Below are 18,812 nucleotides of genomic sequence, written 5' to 3'. Positions count from 1 at the left end.
GCTATCCAGCCCTTCATTCCTTACCACCCACTACTGCCACTGTCCTCATTCATGAGGAAAACTTCAGAGTATGGAGCCCTCTGATGGTACCAATTGGGTGTGCAAATCTCAACCTAATCTAAGCAATACAAACAATCTAAAGGGAATATTCCTCTCAGAACAAGAAAGATATCAAGCAAATTATCATTTTATTATTGTTGCTTTCTGAATTTGAGTTTTCTGATTATACAGTCTGAATAAGCATCTAAGAAAGACACTCTTTCATATGCAAAAAAAAAAAGTATTTGTAGTTCATAAAATTTATTTGTCCCTTAATGGTCACAAAGTGCTTTTAATGCTTAACATTATTACTTATTAATTTAATTTTAAGTTTAGCCTCCCTTTATGAGATCCAGAGTAACCTTAGAGAACAATCTGAACCTCTCTCCTCTGTGCTGTAAATAGTCTTCCTACTTTTGTAACCACTTTCACATTTAATTAATGCCTTATCCTCCAGACATTGGACCATATCTTGACCTTTAAAGGATACTACTGTCTGCTTATCCTTGACCATGCTGACTGCTATTCAGATTTAGTTTCTGTCTACAGTTCAGTGGCCAGCTTTGATACCTTTAAGTGAATTTTAGCCCCAGCTGACTTGTTTCAGTAATTTCCTTAAGATATTATGTGGCACAGCATCAAATGCCTTTGTAAAGTCTTGATGCTGTTCTGTCCTCTGCTTATCTTGTGGCTTCATTGTAAAAGATGTGGAGGATAAACATTCTGATTGGCCTGCCTTGGTGTGCTGCAGCACACCTGGGCCCTAGCAGGGTCTCATTACACTATTCACCTCCATGTAAATACATTGCCCCCTTCAGCTTCACTATTTATAGTATTTGTTTCAATTTGGAGCCATGCCCATAGGACAATAGTTTCCATAGTTACTCTTAATTCAGTTTTTTAAGACTTCTGGCATGCTGACACTTTATTAGTCTCCTGATACTTCCTCAATTCTCTGTGGGGTTTTTTAGCAACTAGCTGTTCCATCAGTTCTTTAAATATCTGAAGGGATACCTCAGATGCATTTGTTCAAGTGATGATATTTCATTATGTATTTCTTAGTTACTTTTCCCCAGCAGTTCATAATTACATCAATGATTTCTTAAGCAAGCCATTATTTAAAGTTTAATCTCCTTCCCAATAAACTTCATGGCAAAAGTCCAATTAGTCTTAGGGAGAATAAGAACTGGTCTCAAAATTTATCTCCTTATTACAAATTAATTACAATTAATATTTTCTTGGTCAAGTAATTTTATGTTATTGTGCCTTCAAGAATTATAACACAGTCTTTTCCTATTATTTTTAACCTCTTGGCAGCTGTTTCAGTGTATCCTCATGCTGTCCCTGTTTCTCTCCTGTGTACTAAACTTGGAATGTAAACCCTGTTTTGGTGACCCTCCAGTTTTCTGTTTCTACCACAGTTCATATTTTAGTTTTACTTGTTTAAATAGCCCACAGTGACCCATTCTCTCTTCAATGTTTCCCATTTTCATTGGAACAAGACACATTTCTGCTGGCTTTTCCTGACAGTATCCTCTCATGTTCCCCCTACTGCTCTTCCCCTTTCCACAAAACCTTTTCTGAAACTCTCTCAACTGATCCTGTGAATGAGATTTTCCTCATAATACTGCACCCTTTCACTGGATAACCAAAACTCTTCAGATAGCCAAGAAGAATGTACATTAATAAAGATAATGAAGAAAGTCTAAGTGATTAGTTCCTGAGGGTCATCTCATGATGTCATTTTCTTATAACTATAGAACTATAAGCATTTTGCATAAGCACAGAAAATGGGATCTAGGTTGATGTCACTGCTTTTGTACCACCACAATCTGCTGTGACTGAGCTGATGTGGCAACACAGGACTGACACCATTACCTCATCCCCCACTGCTACCATGAACACAGCCAGTTAACCACTGAGGAAACACCAGGAAGATTGGGTTAAATCAGTGAGAGCAGGAACACCAAGGCCAGAGACTGGATGAGTAGTGAGACTGATCTTAAATTTCTTTCACTTGGTTCAGTCACTTACTAGAAGCTCTCATACTGTTTTTCAGATCTATGATTATTTATATGCATGTTTTGCCTGGATACCAGGTGCCCACCAAAGCTGCTCTGTCACTGCTCTCCTCAGCTGGACAGGGGACAGAAAATGTACAGAAAAGCTTGTGGCTTGATATAAGGGCAGGGAGAGATCACTCAGCAGTGACTGTCATGGGCAAAATGGAATGGACTTAGAGAAATGAATTGAATTTACCACCAACCAAAATTAGAGTGAGATCATGAGAAGTAAAGCAAATCTTAAAAACGCCTTCCCCCACCCCACCCTACCCTCATTTTGGGCTGCACTGCCTCCCCGGCCAGTGGTCTAGAGAGATCAGGAATGGGGATATGGGTAGTTCATCACAGATTGCTTCTGCTGTTGCTCAGGGAGAAGAGTCCTTCCCTGCACCAGCACGGGGTCCCTGTCACAGGAGACACAGACTTCTCCACAGACCTCCCCAGTGTGAGTCCTTCCCACAGGCTACAGTGCTCCCTGAACTGCTCCAGAGTGGGCACTGTCCCATGCAGTCCCTCAGGACCAGTCTGCTCTGCGCGGGCCCCCATGGGCTTACAATCCCTGCCAACAAACCTGCTCCAGCGTGGGCTCCTCTCCCCACAGTTTTGCATGTCCTTCCCAGGAACCTGCTCCAGCATGGGCTTGCCACAGATTCACAGTGCTCTTTAGGGCTTTCCTGTACTCTGGCATGGTTCTCCATGAGCTGCAGGCTGGTCTCTTCTTCCCTGAGGAATTTCTTGGGCTCTTGGGGGTCAATCTGCCCTGCCATGGTCTGCACCACGAGCTCTAGGCGAATCTGCTCTGGCACATGCAGCACCTCCTGCCCCTCCTCCTGCACTGACCTTGGTGTCTGCAAAGTGTTTCTCTCACATATTCTCAGTCCTCCCTTCCCTGTCTGCAATTATTTCTACACAATAACTTTTTTTTTTTCCTTCTTAAATATGTTATCACAGATGTATTACTACAGTTTCTGACTGGCCTGGCCTTGGCCAGCAGTGGGTCTGTCTTGGAGCTGGCTGACTTTGGCTCTGTTGGACATGGGGGAAGCTTCCAGCAGCTGCTCCCTTAAGCCACTCCTGTCCCCTCCCTGCTACCAGAGCCTTGCTACACAGACCCATTGCAATATGTGATCCACAATTAAAATGTCACAAAATTTCACAAGAAATAATTTCACATTAAAAACAGCAATGAAGAGCTGTATTTTCCATAGGTTTTCTCTGGTAGGAATGCATGTCCTCTTTGCACCCATATACAGGCAGATTAAATAAAGAAATAAACAAAAAAAGGAACATTTGTCTGTAGCACTGTTTCTTTAACAACATCCACAAGCATTTTAATTAAACCATGTTGTGCTCTGAATTATGTCCTACTGCTGTTACTTGTGTTCTGAATATATGTCAGCCCTGCAGTATGTTACTTATTGGTAGTGTAGCAATCCTTACAGATTTCCAGTTGCTGTATATACACAGTGCCCTGGAGTGTTTAAAGTCAGTGGAGGAGTTGTGGCTTTCTGTGAGCTTGAAAATCCTAGAACTGACTCAAAATCTGTTAGTGACTGATTCACTGCTCCTGCTTCTTAAACCAGGCTGCACAGGAGGATAACTGCAAAGGCCATCTTTAGCCTAAGGAGTTTATTTGCCTTAGGATCTTTCTGCAGTCAGTGGAGAGTAGAAAAATCCTCACCTGTGTCTCAAAGGGAGTTCATTGTGGGTGCTCAGAGCTGCTCCAGAGGAAATGCCTCCTCTTGATCCTACAGGAAGCAGGGGGAGAAAAACCTTCTGAGGCTAAATTTAGTCTTTGTGAATGCCCTCTAAATTGTTCCTATGTGTGTTTGCAAGAGCCATCTTTGATAACCTGCACTGTATTCTGGAGTGCGAAATGAGAGCAGCAAACAAATTTGTCAAAACTCTCTCTCCAGCGCTAACACAAGCTCTTCAGCTTCTTCTCCAGGGTTCAGGGGACTTAATCTCCACATGCTGATAGGGACAGGGCTGCCTGCAAAGCAGAACAAGTGTTCATTTATCCAGCACAGCTGTTGCCTGATGACAGAGGTCCGACAGTGGCTCCTGTGTGATGGAATGTGGGGCTGTGTTCAGACTTGTCTGATCGCTGCTTATCTGAGACCTGCTGAACCCACATCAAATGCTCATCATTTGGAAATTCTTTTCCTCTGATTTCCTCTATTTCTTCCATAGAAATAAGTTAACTGCTAACCCAATATCTTGCATTGGTTTTTAAAATCAAATTTGCTAGGGTTATTTATCTAATTTTTCTTTCAAATACCAGTATTTTTCTTCTTGATTCTCTCTGTTCTTATTTTATCCATTTTCAGTCTAACCTCCCCTACTCCCACCTGTCTGAGAGCCAGCTTCTGATTAATGCATCTCCACATAAATTCAATTTAGCCATCGACAGTACATTTTTGGGGTTGATCACATGACATCCACCTGGTTATTTCTGGGATGAGGAGGGAAAATGAGGTAAAAAGTAGCAAAATAAGTTGCTTTCTGTGTTGAAGCAGTTGATTTTAATTAATGAAATTTAATTTTACTTGGTTTGCATGGCAAAGTTTTGGTTGCTACAGGGAGAAGTTGCTGAATTTTCCCCCAGGTCTGATGGAGCCCAACCCAGCCAGCTCCAAGGTGGACCCACCCACGTTGGTGGCAGCACCTCTGGGATAACAGATGTAAGAAGAGGGAAAAGACTGTGCACAAGCAACCAGAAGGGAGGAATACGTGAGAGAAACAATGCAGCAGACACCAAGGTCAGTGGAAAAGGAGGGGGAGGAGGTGCTCCAAGCTCTGGAGCTGAGATTCCCCTGCAGCCTGTAGGAAGGACTCATGTTGGGTAAGTTCTAGAGGAACTGCCTTCCATGGGACAGACCCCATGCTGGAGCAAGGGAAGAGAGAGAGCAGCTCTCCCTTGAGAAGGAAGGGGCACCAGAGAAAATGTGTGATAAAGCAACCAAATCCAAAATTCCCCATTCCCCTGTGCCACAGGTTGAGAAGGAAATAGAGAAGATCAGGAGTGAAGATGGGGAAGAAAGGAGAGGAGGGAGGGAAGGTGTTTTAAGATTTAGTTTTTATTTCCCATTATCCTACTCTGGTTTGATTGGTAATATATTAAACAAATTTCCCCTAGCTGAGTGCATTTTGCCCATGACAGTAATTGCTGAGTGATCTCTCCCTTCCCTGATTTTGACACACAAGCCTTTCATTGCATTTTCTCTCCCTTACCCAGCTGAGAAAGGCAGTGACAGAGCAGCTTTGGTGGGCACCTGGTACCCAGCCTGGGTCAACCCACTACAAAAATTTTCTGGTCTCTGGTCTTTAGCAAGCTACTTACAGTAGCTGCCAGTTGACAAGAAAGTTGTCTGTGTGGATTTTATCAATCTTATAACACATTGCCTGTCATGCTGTGGAAGTATTAATTTGTACACATAAGTGACAGTAAAGTTTTCTAATACCATATCGAGCACAGCAACAGAAGTAAGGGTATGAGGTGGAGCTTTACAGTTTTGTACCTTAAATACCAATCTAGATTAGCCCTACTATTTTGTGTGGGCAAAAACTAGACTACTGCAATTTAATTTCTTGCATTTTTAAAACAGTCATTATATTTTTAAAGCTATTTTAATGCTGTAGCTCCATCAAATTAATGTAGAGGTTGCACCAGCTTAATTATACACACCCCTACAGTGACACAGCTACAGTTCACCAAATCTAAGGACAGCCTTCCCCCTTAATTTCTGTGTACCACCAAACTGCTCCTGCCAGGAATGAAGTAGACCTGGTATTAAGGCAGTACTGAGCCCTGTATGGGTTTTTGGAGGAGAGCCAAATGTTCACATATATTAAAATTTCTAGAAATGTATTACTACATATGTGTTTGCATGCATAAAATTTATGAAGCAAAAGTATTCAGAAAAGAAAGATATGACACAGAGTCAGCCTAAGGAGAGATTGAAAATGGAAATATTTTATCACTAACCAATGACTGTTTTCATTTGTTTAATAGTGCAATAGAAATGAGTGCCAAATCCTCCACTCTCTGCAGACAGTTTGAGGCCTGAGAAAAAATCATTACCACTTTTTTATTGTTCTTTCTTGAAGTTGAGTAATATATTACTATAAACTAGGGGAAACAAATGAGGTATAAATCAAGCTAAATTCAAGGATTAATGAGATTAGCAGCTATCAGATTCATAGGCTATCTATAAACTGACCACTAAGCCTTATGCCCTCAGGAGTTAATTACAGAGGTATCACAACCCTGAAAATGCACATGACTGGCCTCCACCTGAATTACAAACATACCTTTCTAGTCCTAGCACAGGAGCAGTGATGTCTGGCAAAAATGTGGCAGCAAATAATGGCAGAGACAAAAGACAGAAAAGCACTCCTTAATGTCTTCAGGGCCTCCTCCCATGCTTAGGAGGCATGAGGGAATGAGGGATGCTTAGTGACAAATAAGATAAAAATTGGGAAGCCCAGATGTCAAAGCAGAGGTTGGTCCCCCCACCTGCTCTCACCAGAGAGTTCAAAATTGCCTTTATAATTAACACTTGTAGGAAATGATTAAAAAGAGTGCAGTGATCATGATGGACAAGGTGGGAAGACACAAGCTCTCTGGGTCTTGGTTCTGTTTTGGTGCAGAGTTTCTGCAGCTGAAATGGTGCCATGCAGCCCTTTTGGAAACAGTTGCTGTCAGGAAGCATTATGAACTCACAGTCTGGACAAAATGCTCATTCCAAATGTGGCTCTTTGGCTGCAGGAGGCAAATACAGGGAGTTAAGAGGAGTGTCAATAAAGACACAGGAACAAGCAGTGGGGTTAGACTACAGTCACTTTGGGGGTTTGAGCACTCATTAAAATGACTGCCTGACAGCACTGTCTAAATGGAAATGTTATGCAAATGGTGAATTCATCCTGGAGTAAAATCTCCTTCCTGTATCTTGCTAGCAAAAGCACTTTTCAGGCTGAAATAGATCATGCAACCAGTTTTAGAGAGAACAAGTCTTATCCCTATTTTCTCATTTTGGATTTCTCCATCCTCTCGAGGGATGGTGGTCTGAACTCCTTATACTGTCAAACTGCCACTGACCTCAACAGAAAACAGCTCATCTCCAAACCCAGCTGAGCAGGGCAGCTAGCTGCCTTTGCCTGAGCCAGCTGTTCCCAGACCAAGGTTGCAATACCACATGCAGCTGCAAGGCAGGCAGTGAGAGCAGGGTCAGTTCTCCAGCCTATTATGTGGTGCTTCCACAGACTGTGGGAGCAAAAGCTTTGCTACAACAATGATCATGGGTATCTTCTTTCACTGCTTTAAAGTTGTTTTCCCCTCTTCCTCCCCCTCAACTACTGATGGAGTCTTATTACTGCTTGATCCAGCTGAACCCTAAGGCAAAGTTTTCAGCACTGGGCACACTCCTGCAGAGAGAGTTTTGTATGAATTATAAAGTCAGGGCATTCAAATATTACATCAATTCACTTCCCACAGGCTGTCTTCATGAATGCTTATTCATCTTGAAATGATGGTACTCTAAGAAGTCACTTAAGCTCTTAAGCTTTCCTGATCTCATATCACAACTTCAAGAACAATCAAAAGGAAAAATGCTTGGAAAAGGATAAAAACAAAACCCATAGTCAGAAAAATTTGTTGCTGCAACTTCTGCTAAATAAAGAGATCACTGCCTGCACAGATACAGCATAACATGTTCTGCTGTATAGCTCATAAAAAAGTTTGATTCAGTCATTTCTGTCACCAAAAGATTATTGCTGTGGTGTCCTCTTTGTTTTGGGACATAGACAAACATAAAAGCCCCTATGCACACATCCTTCTAGAGACTAAAGGAGGAGCAAAGAGATGCTCCTCCTGCTTTATTGGGGGAGGGCTGGTGGCTATTTCTGGCAATCAGATTTTCATTCTGCCAGAGACACCTTAAAATTATTTTTGCTGTCATTACATGTAGCAGTATTGGTAGCCTTTACAAAGCACTTTTGTGTTTCAAAGATAACACACAAACACTGGCTGTGCACTTCCACAAAGGCTAAGTAACACATTTCTTGGTGCCTTCAATCATGTCTCCAGTCCTGCTGGAGATCAGAGGGGCTGGCACAGGGGAGCAGCTAAGTGCAAGTCACTTGTAATGTTCTACCTGCTAACTAACAAGCAGACAAGCCCTGGCAGGCTGGCTGGAGCTGCAGGCACACAGCACTTGCTAGAGCTCATCTCAGAAGTGCAGCACTGCTTTCCTCTCTCTCATGCCCTCTGCCACACGCCGGCAAGCAAACAGGAGCACGGGGGCAGCTGACCACTGGTGCTGCCAAGGACTGTGTGTGTGCTCTGTAACAGCCTGTGCTCGCCAGCCCTGCTCCAAGGAAACCAGAAGCCAGTGTTCCTCTCAAGCCTTGGCTGAGGGCAGGGAAGGGAGGGGGAAGGAACTCCCCCATACTCTTTATCCTGTCGTGGGAGCTAAGCAGAGGAAGCCAGGTTTAGGAAAGTGTGTGAATGTGAGACCATGGCTGCTTGTCCCTTTCCACACAGCACAGGAGTTGAGGGAGTGCTGTCAGGGCCATGGCACCAGCTCTCCATGCAGAGTTCACGCAGCCTGGGAAAGTGAGCAAGGTGGAGGCACAGGAACCCCTCTGCATCCTGATGCTGTTCCTTCCCTTCCTAGGGCATAGCACAGTGCCTGAGGCAGACAAAGATGTAAACACAGGGCAGAGGTGCTCTCACAGAGTCACAGAAAATGCTGAGCTGGCAGGGTCTCACAAGGATCATCAAGTCCAGCTCTTGGCTCTACACAGGAGCTATCCCCACTCTTAAAATCACTTTGCCCTTTTTTTTTCCCAAAGTGCTTTCTCCTACTCACTAAGCTTACCAGTGGTTCTCAGGGAAAAGAAAAAAAAAAGGAAAAACTGCAATGGGCAAATAAAACTTGTCATTTCCAGACACCAGCCAGGACATGGTAGTGATACTCCTCTCCTTGTCTATAGAGAAACTCCAACTCTGAGGAGTCAAGAGACGTCTTCTTGCCGTGCACATCCTGACTGAGAGTCCCCTCCCCACCCTGCCACAGCACTGGGTCTGCAGGATGACTGAGCAGCAAGAGGCTGCTGGAGAGAGTGGACTCCACATATTTCCATTGTTCAGAGGCAGTTTATCAATTGTTTGAGGACCTGTCCAGGTCAAGTTTGGTTCTATTTTCAGAGCTGTGTAATGACTGTTGATGACATCTGCCCACGACTGGCAGCACACATTGATGAGTACTGTAAATGACCAGTTTCCATATGTACAGCCATGTGTCTCCTTTCTGCTCCAGGCTGCTGATAAAGATCCACTGGTGGTAGCTGCTGTTTAATATGGTGAATGATTTTGGAGATTACAGTCTTCTCTTGTGTAATCTTCTTACGTAAGGACTGAGAAAGAAAACACGTGAAGTGCAGAATTTGAACATCAAAACAGCAGTGGATCTGGAGCTCAACATCTTGAAAATATTTTCTGACTATTCCAAGCTAATAAAAAGCCAACAGAAATAAAGTTCACCCTCTTATATATACAAGAAACTTAAATTAGAGTTGCACATCACCATAGAACCTTGTGTGTTAGGCCACTATGTGGTACTTACTAATCAGATGTTCAGTGAATAATATGGGAGGTAACTGAGCAAGTCAATTTTAATCTAAGTAAAAATCAACAAAACTGAACAAAAAAGTTTCAAAACTGGAGCTTAGAGATCGTGAATGGATTGTTCCTAGGTTTAAGTTGGAGAAAACCATGTTGCACTTCCTAACCAGCTACCTCATGGTGAAACACACATTTTGAGACTTTTTGCATGCTGATTTATGATTTCAAGCCATGATATTCCATTCGGTCTCTTCATGTGCAGCATTAGCAGCTCCTGCTGTGTGTTGCTTGTAGCTCCTTTTGCTCATTCATCATAACTTATGCTTGTAGTAAAGACAGAGGGACTGGCTTAAATTGTTTAAAATCTCGGTGGAAGAGAGTGAGGAACATAAAAAACCAAAACAAGATAAAGAGAATGGAAAAAAAGTGAAAGTAGCAGAATGAGTGGAAAATGCTGAGAGGCTCTTTTGTCCTTTTCATTCCTATCGATTACTGTCTGCTCTGTTCCTTCCTTTATCTTTCTTTGCTGTATCATGTGGCATACTGCAAGCTTTAGAACACTGTGCTCAGATACAATGGCAAAGGGCCAACACATGCAGGACCTGAAAATGCCAAAGAGATGAACAATGTTCACGGGTGGGGGCTGTTTGCATAATGTGAGAAATTTCACGTCTACGGAAAAAAGGTCACGATCAGGAGAGGGTCTGCCCTGTCTTCTGAGCATGAGGGATAGAGGGCTCACAGATTTACAGAACTCAGGAGATGGAAGTTTTTCATTGCTTTTAGATGAGAGTTGTATGAGTTCTTAAGAGAGCTGAGGAAATACTGGAAAAACCCTCCACCAGCATTTGCTCAAACTTTTAAATGAATTCAGTTTAGCTCTGTTTGTCCTTCATATGCATTCTAATGAACAAATATGCTGGTGATGAGACTCATAGCCAGTGCAATCATTATGCAGATTATTCAGTGAAGGATTTGGAATAATGCATTGGTTAAGAGTGGATTCCTAAAAGACAGAGGCAACTAATGAAATTTCATCTCTTCCCCATTGATGCACTAGATATAAACAAAAGGCCTTATCCACAGAGGGTTTTGTCCTATTCCAAAAGTGGTAATTCTGAAATTGTTTAATATTAAAATGTTTTCCCTGCTGGACCTGATCAGTCTCTCAAATGGAAAACACAGCCTAAGCATGCATATTTTATCAAAAACTTTTCATTTTGCTTTTCTGTTTCTGTTTTTTCCTTAAAATGCAAAATCTTGGTTGAGGTACATTTTCTTGGCAGTAAGATGAAGACTGAACTCTAGGAAAAAATTGTTAAAGCTCCTAACATTGACTTCACAATAAAAAACCACAGACATAAAAAATCCGAATACCATAGATGCAGCCATCTTCTCTGATACCCTGCAGAATGGCTCTGGTAGAGAAAACATCCAAAAAGAGAGAGAGTAAGGAAGAAAAAAACTCCAGACTAGGGGAAAATCTGTTGCATATTTTTGTTTCATGGTGGAAAATGAGTAATGACCCACTGATAATCTCTAGATCCAGTCAGTTTAAAAACTGAGCGTTTCCTGTGCTTGTTATTGAATGAGAGCAGTAAATGAGAGCAGCCCTGTGAGCACGGTGGCTGATGGCACGGGCCCCACTGGGCTCTGTCCCTGCTGCTCTGTGCTGTCACTGCACACACCAGTCCTGCAAGTCTGCTTTGCTGGGCTGTGCCACCAAGAGAACCTGCTCATGTCTCTCACAGGTGCTACACTGGCATCCAAGTTCATCATTCTTTAGACAGACTCCTCAAGGTAGTTCTGGAGAGCTGGTAGCTAAATCATAGTGTAACATGCTTATCTGCAATTTCTAAAAGAAGTGTTCTTTGTGAGGCAGACAATGATAGCACAAACAAAACCAAAGCTAAACCCCCCAATGTTTTAAAACTATTTTGCTCTCATCACACAGAAACACAGAGCCAGGGGAATTTCAAGAAGCTAACTTTTTTCTCAAATCTATCTTTCCTATTAACAATTTTCTATAAACTATTTCTGCAATTTTCATAAGGTTCTTCCAGTGCTGCTCCTCCTTCCAGTTGCTGTGTTGTTTTCCATGCTAAGCAGTAAGTTGGCTGTCTGGCTCTCTTCATTCATTGTGACATTAGGTACTTAAGCCTAAGGCACCAACAGCTCTCAGAAGGTTGTGCAGGGTGGCAATGCTTTGATTCAGAAGACAAAATGCATCCAGGCATACAACTCTGAGTTTCACTTATTTCTTGACCTGTGCTGACAATGTGCACTCTTTTTTCCTCCACTCCCAGGAGGGAGACATTAAGTCATCCAAATATTTGTTTTGGACACAAATACAGCTTAGTTGCAAAAACCACTGAATGTATATCAAGTGCAGACCTTATTTATAACTGCTGTGTTCTGTATGTGATTGCTCTAGGAGGGCTCCCCAGATGGAGCTGGGCTGTTTGTGTTGGAGGCAGTGGCTGCAGAGCAGTGTCATTTGGTGGTCACCAGATAGCTGAGCTTTCTCAGTGCTCCTATGTACATACCCCAGCATACACTATTACTTTAAAATTTACTAATAGTGCTTACTAAAATTCTGAAGGAAGATTTTTTTTCTCTGGTTCTGCCAAGTTTTTGCTTTTCCTTTTGCACTGAGGTCATAGTTCTACTTCTCCTCTCAAACCTTTTTTGCCCAGTTGTCTTTTAAATTCATTCATCTAATGACATAGCATACACAATATAATTATTCTTTATTTATATATAACACCTAAATATTTTCCAAGTAATAGAGGGTAAGGAAAACCGTAAAGATGAATCTCCTATGAAGTCACCTAAGACAGAGATTATGTTCTTTCTTCCCAGAGTGACAGCACAAAGGAAGTTCACTGACTCCAACACAAGAGATGAAACAGAGAGATTCAGCTCAAATACACTCAGTGGATAAGTAAAAAAAGGATTTTCACAGGAAAACATTCTATAAATAGATCTGGAATTTGATGGCACTGTATTTCAACAATAATGATGATACTAACAATAACAACAACCAATACTACTTTATACCTGTTATGACACCACCTCAAGTAATTAAAAAACAATATGCCCTGAAGCTATAAACAAATAATTTGGTGATTATCTGGATGAATGCTTTGAGTGCAGCAAACCCAGAATAAACTAAAGGAATGAAGTTATGAGAGTCTGAGCAGCAGAAGCCCTTCTGCTTTAAGAGATGTACATGTTAATATCTGTTTCTACACATTTCTTCTAAGCTAACAAATATGTCCCTAAAATAACATGACACCAAAACACAGATTAGGTCAGAAGGGAATGCTGACAAACACCATCACAATACAGAGATCCTCCAGGGCTCCACTTGATAGTAAACATTCCACACAGCCATGAGTACCCAATAGGAGCTGCTGAAAGGATTAATTGTGCCCTGCTCAGGTTTGGTGTCTCCAGTAAATGTCCTACTGAGAGTAATAAAATACTGGATAACAGTAGATTACAACATCAGGAGTTCTGAAAGCATTCAAAGAGTGACACTCCTGAAGAACTCCTTTAGACACTATACCCAAACTCCACATAAGAATGGTACTGGTGGCACTTTAGAAAGATGCTGATACATGATTTAGATATATTTTTGTATTCTGTGTTTCTATTTCAAAGTATTTGAAATTATCATTAAATTCTGAAAGAATGCACATAAAAAGCTGAAGCTTTTTTCCTCACATTTTGATGATTAGTAAACCACAGTATGATCTTTATATGTTTCCTATTCATCACAAGTCTGAGGAACACAAAATCCCTTAGGAACAGGGAAAAATTACTATGCAATCACAGAAATTATATGCTCTATATTAGGTTGATTTATTTGGTTTTTAAATGTGAGAAATATAACTCCATTAGAAAATTGTGTCAACATCCTTAGGAGTAAAAAGGGACACAAATTTAAGTTTTGAATATACCCTTGCAGCATATTTTGGAGGCAAGCAGGCAGAGACTATCTTAGATCTGAAATAAATACATCTGAAGATGAAAATTTATTAGAAATGATCCTCACCTCCAGTTCTGTGCACTCAGGAGGGAAATGCAGCTCCCATGCTTTGTCTTGTTAGTGAACAGACCATCATGGGCTGGAGCAGCAGAGTCCATGAACAGAAGGGCAAAAGCCTTGTGTGCAGTTTAGGTACAAATGCTGATTATGGAAGTCACCTCATCTTGTTGCAAAGCAGCCCCATGGCTGGAGGAGCCTTGTGTGTCTCTGTAGTGCCCTAAACAATGTGTCCTCCAGCAGCCACTGCAGGAACCCATCCCCTTGGGCAGGATGGGAGGGATGAGCTGGGCAGCTGCAGGGAGACCTGCTCCACCACAACTAAAACAATGGCTGTCTGCTCTATGTTCTGTGCACAAGTGCTCATTTTAATTAAGCTTTAATCTCCTCAATCTCTACACTAATCCTTGGTTCTCTATAATATTATTCCCACAGAGGACTCCAGGGTATTTTCTGGCAACAAACAAGTCTTAGCTGCTGGGTTTGTTCTGGTGTACAGACTCCTGCCTATCCATCTTTATATTCTAAGAAACATGTGAGGCAGCAAAAATATCACTGTTTGAGCATTAATTGGATGATAATGGCAATTTCTGGATTCGAGGAGGAGAAAAGGTGCCACTAGAGTGTGTAAAGTGGGCGGCTGGCACAGTAGCTTTTGCCAACATTTGTGTCAATGTGGGAGTACAGCAATATGGTAGCTGTTAACGTTGCACTCAATAAATATCTCCCCATATGTGAAGATGTGACTAGCCTTTTGGGGGAAGAACCTGAGTATTCTCTGTATCTGTGGCAGGATTTTAAGTGTAATCCTAACAAATCTCAGCAGGCCGTCATGTGTGCTTAAATACTGTAGACATAAAATTGCTTTCTTGAAATGAAGTGTAGGGAAGCAGTGAAATAATAATGTAATAATTCACACATTGAATTATCTGGAGAAAAACAGTGTAATGCTCAACATGGCACTTTTTCTCAGCTGATTCAGGCCTTAAGGAAAAATACACAGGCCTGTTGTCCAGTGCATGTGACTATTTTTGTTACTAAGTGACTTGGATTCTGTATTATGTATTTGTGCACCCACAAAGGCACTTAAGTTATTTCCAGCTTTTTTTTTTTTTATTTTCTGTTAGAAATAGGAAGGACATTAAAATTATTATTTTAGGACCAAGGAAATTGTTTCTGTTACACATGAACTTGTAACTATTGCTGTTAAACAGCAAAAATGATACTATAGATAAAAATGTCACTAGACCTTTCTGGGGTATTTTTCTACAGATATTTCTTGCCATGAGGTTTCCTCCTGTGGATTTTCTACAACACTTAACAATGATTCACTAAATTCTTTTAATAGGGAAAAAATCTGGTGTTAGGGTTCTGTCCTCTAGTCATGTTTTGTTTTCATTTTGCCATGACATTTCTCTCTGTGAGGAGTGTGCCCCTCCCTTTCTCCACCTCTTCAAAACCCTTCTTCCCCTGCCTCTGTCCACCACTGCTACTCTTCTGCCATCCCTACACAGCTATTAATTCTGAGTAAATCCCACAGCCACATTCCCTTAGAAGAAATTTCTCTATAATAAAAATTTATCTTGACATCAACAACTGAAACATCATCATTCTGAAGAATCAAACCCATTGAGATTTTAAAGAATTTTTATCTGTGAAGACTCAAAAATCTTGATTTATAGATACAAGTAAAACAAACAGAGCTGTAGAAAATTCAAAATATATACTATGTAACAAAGTGTCCAAGCAAATAATTTGTAAAATCAACTGGCTACACAGGTAGAGAAAATTTTCCATTCAGTTTTAATGATGCCTATTCACTCTCCAACCAGCCAACAAAATGAGGATTCTACCCACAGAACATCACCCATGCATTTATTTTTACACTGACATAAGCAATAGACTGTCTTTTATGAAAGGATTTGGGAATGTAAGGTGGTGTAGGAAAAAAGACAGTATTAAATGACAGCGCTACTTCAAACTAAAATGACATAATGCCTTACTAAAGTGCTTTGGGTACTATGATGGACAAAAATGCTCTTGTATGCATAGGAAATTGAGTTTTATAGTTTCACATGCAAATATAAGAAGGGCCATTTACACTTTCTTACTGAAAAGCTAGTGACTTTCACATTTCCTAATAAAACACTTTCAACAAGCCTCATTAATGCAGCTATTTACATTCACAGTTATTGGCATCAGCACACAAAAAGGGAAGATACTTTCTCCACCCTATCTCTCAAGCCTAAAAACTTGAAATTTATAGCTGTAGAGAGATATCAAACAGCAACACTGCCTCACAGCAAAACCCAAGCATAAAATAGCACCCTCTGAATGGAAATGAAGATCCTGAAATGTTGCTCTGGAAAGTGAGACATCAGCAGGCTGATTTTAGCAGCAGGTGGCCAAGAAAGGCTAAGGCAGAGGTGAGTATAATTTTTTCCTGCCAGCATGGGGTCAGCCCATCACAGAGGAGTGAAGAGCTCACAGGGATGGGTCTGGATCTTCTCCAAAAGGGACAGAGGAGCGGGGAACCTGAGCACTCTGCAAAGTCACCTCTTCCAGCTGAAGAGCAAGGCTGTATTGTGTTGTTGCCTCATCTGTATTTACCAAAGAGGTGGAAGAGCAGCCTTGTGCTGCCATCACTGGACTGGTGGGACAGCACTGAAATTGAGGGATGAATCTCATACTTGCTCTCTCCTGTGGTGTTCCAGTGCCCCAAGGAGAGCAGGAATTTGTGCACTCACTCTTTGCTCAGAGGGGGTTGAGATCCATCCCCGTGGCTGCTGCTTCCAGCTCAGAAAGCTCTTTTTGAGCAGATCCTACCTGCTGAGTTAGGCCTGGCTTGCAGCCAGTCCCTGGGTGGAGATCTGTCCTGTGGATGCTGCTGCATGGTTTGTGTGTTTGATAACGACAAGATAAGGCTGCAGCCATGGCTGTGCTGGCCAGCTGTCCTCAGCCTGCCTTCCAAACACCAAACAAGTCTTGGGACAAATACCACCGGGGAAATACTGCATTTTGCATGGAGAGTATTCTGCCATGAACAGAGACACTGGTTTCTTAAAGTGTCTATGTTTCTTAAGTTTCTTAATCAAGCAGTAAATAATCTTGTATCACATTAAAGACAGCTGGGACTTAATACTCCACATAACTAATTTTCCAATAAGAATTAAAATTAAGGGAAAAAACCCAGTAAATCCAAGCATGCTGACCCATGTGAGATACATGAAAATGGAAGGTTATATTTATGAAATTTATAAAGCCAAGTAGACTATAAAACTATTTGTTTTATAGTTTCTGGTGGGGCTTTGAATGCTAAGGGAACTTTAAGCAAAACCACTTCAGCTGCAGAGTGAAAGCACCTATTTCTTAAAATAGGTGTCTGACATCCCTCCTTGTAGAACAGAGCATTTTGCACATATATAAATAAAAATATGAACTTCCACTCAGAAAACAAGCAACAAACAAACAAACAAGCAAACAAGTAAATCTTTATCCTAGAGCACCCGTGATCCAAAGACATTCAAGTCCTAGAAAACAAACCATATCTGAGCTTTGTACAAATACCAAAGAGCAGGTCTAACCATCCCTTCAGAAGAGGGCACCATCTCTTACATCTTCTTTCCAAATCACATACATGTTCTCCCCTCTTCCAAAAATAAATATTGAAAAGTATGCATTTCATGGAAACAGCCATATTCTTTTGAACAGATGGGAAACCTGATGGACTGGGATGCAGCGAATCCCTTATTTGCTGATTTCAGGAAGAGATATTTCTGATTTTGAAAGTTGGTTTTAGAGAGCTTTATGACTTCATGGCTTGGGAGAAGATCAATAATGTAGAAAATACAATTGTATGTTGATAAATTCTGGAGATAATTGGGAATCAGACAAAATAAATTTAAGTCATGTATCTGAAAAAAAATACATATTGTAGTTGTCTTCATAACATGGGTATTCCCACTCAAGTCCCTCAGTCACTGCATACTCAGGATTGCATCAAACCCTTAGTTGTACAGTAAATTCTGCTTCTGCTCCCCATAGCATCAGCACTCCCTAGTTTCTGCATATCCGAGCATCCCATTGAATCTTATTCTCCCTTCAGGCAGTGGGTCAGGTTCTTCCAAGCCCCTCCACCCCAGTTTCTCTGCTCTCTTTAGCCTGTTCCTTTCTCAGCTGCTCACCTGCCTCGCAGTGCCCCAGCAGTGCTGTACCTGGTGCTCAGGGTGCCCGTGGGATCCTGGCTGGGGGAGCTGCCGTCACTCACTCCAGCTGGAGATGGAAACTTCTCCTGGGCCCTTCCCGTCACCGAGGGCTCCGCGCTGCCCTGCTGCTGCTCCTCCCCTTGCTCCTGTCAGCCCCTAGTTCAGAGAAGAGAGGTTTTGTTCAAACTTGTGTTGGGGCCTCATGAGGGAATGGTCCTGCCCACTCTGGCCACCTGCCAGACTCCAAAGACACCTGAAGGGAAGGGTCAGTAAGGATCTGGGATATTACTGTTCCTGTCCCAAAGGCAGATGGGCATGACCTGTGAGCTCTGAAGGCACTGTGCCTACCAAAATCCCTTTGCAGGCAGCACTCCTGGTAACCTCCCAGCACCAGAGCTGGGGAGGCTGAGCAGGGGAGAGGAGGAGGTGGCTGCACAGCCAGGCTTCCCCTGCTGCCACTGTCATCGCATTTGCATTGCAGGGAGATGATCTGGCTGCCTTTGTGTGGCCCTTTGGCAGGAGCCCAGCAGCATTTCTGTGCCACTGCTCACATTGTACTGCAGGAGTATAAACACAGGCTTGTCCACAGTGCTCTCAACAGCTCTGGAGGAAATCCATGATTGCCCAGTGTCAAATAGGCCAGAGAGGCTGGGCTTTCTGTACACCAGCTACTGTCCTTATCCTAATACCCTGACTCTTGTAGGAATGTGGAAATTTGCTGGTATCAGAGAAATAGGACAGCATGATATTACTGTGATAAATATTCTCATTCAGGGCTTGATGCTACAACATTTTCTTTAATGCTCCACTATTTCTAAAGACTCAAA

The 18,812-nt window shown here is 42.0% G+C and overlaps 1 protein-coding gene across 3 annotated transcripts in view; it reads right to left on the bottom strand.

The window, feature by feature from the left end:
* Positions 1-18,297, bottom strand: part of PHYHIPL (phytanoyl-CoA 2-hydroxylase interacting protein like) — a 54,820-nt gene extending 36,523 nt beyond the window's left edge. Inside the window, exon 1 of one of the 3 annotated variants that reach the window (XM_063164017.1) lies at positions 17,995-18,297. The gene's annotated coding sequence lies outside the window, so the exon portion shown is untranslated. Of the gene's footprint in view, positions 1-3,783; positions 3,831-17,964 lie in introns of those variants that run through there. The other 2 variants (XM_063164015.1, XM_063164018.1) reach the window with 2 other exon arrangements.
* Between the last annotated feature and the right edge of the window lie 515 nt (positions 18,298-18,812).

The sequence above is a fragment of the Melospiza melodia genome, chromosome 9 (assembly GCF_035770615.1).
Source record: "Melospiza melodia melodia isolate bMelMel2 chromosome 9, bMelMel2.pri, whole genome shotgun sequence".
Classification (NCBI taxonomy): domain Eukaryota; kingdom Metazoa; phylum Chordata; class Aves; order Passeriformes; family Passerellidae; genus Melospiza; species Melospiza melodia.
This window is presented reverse-complemented; position numbering and strand designations above follow the sequence as displayed.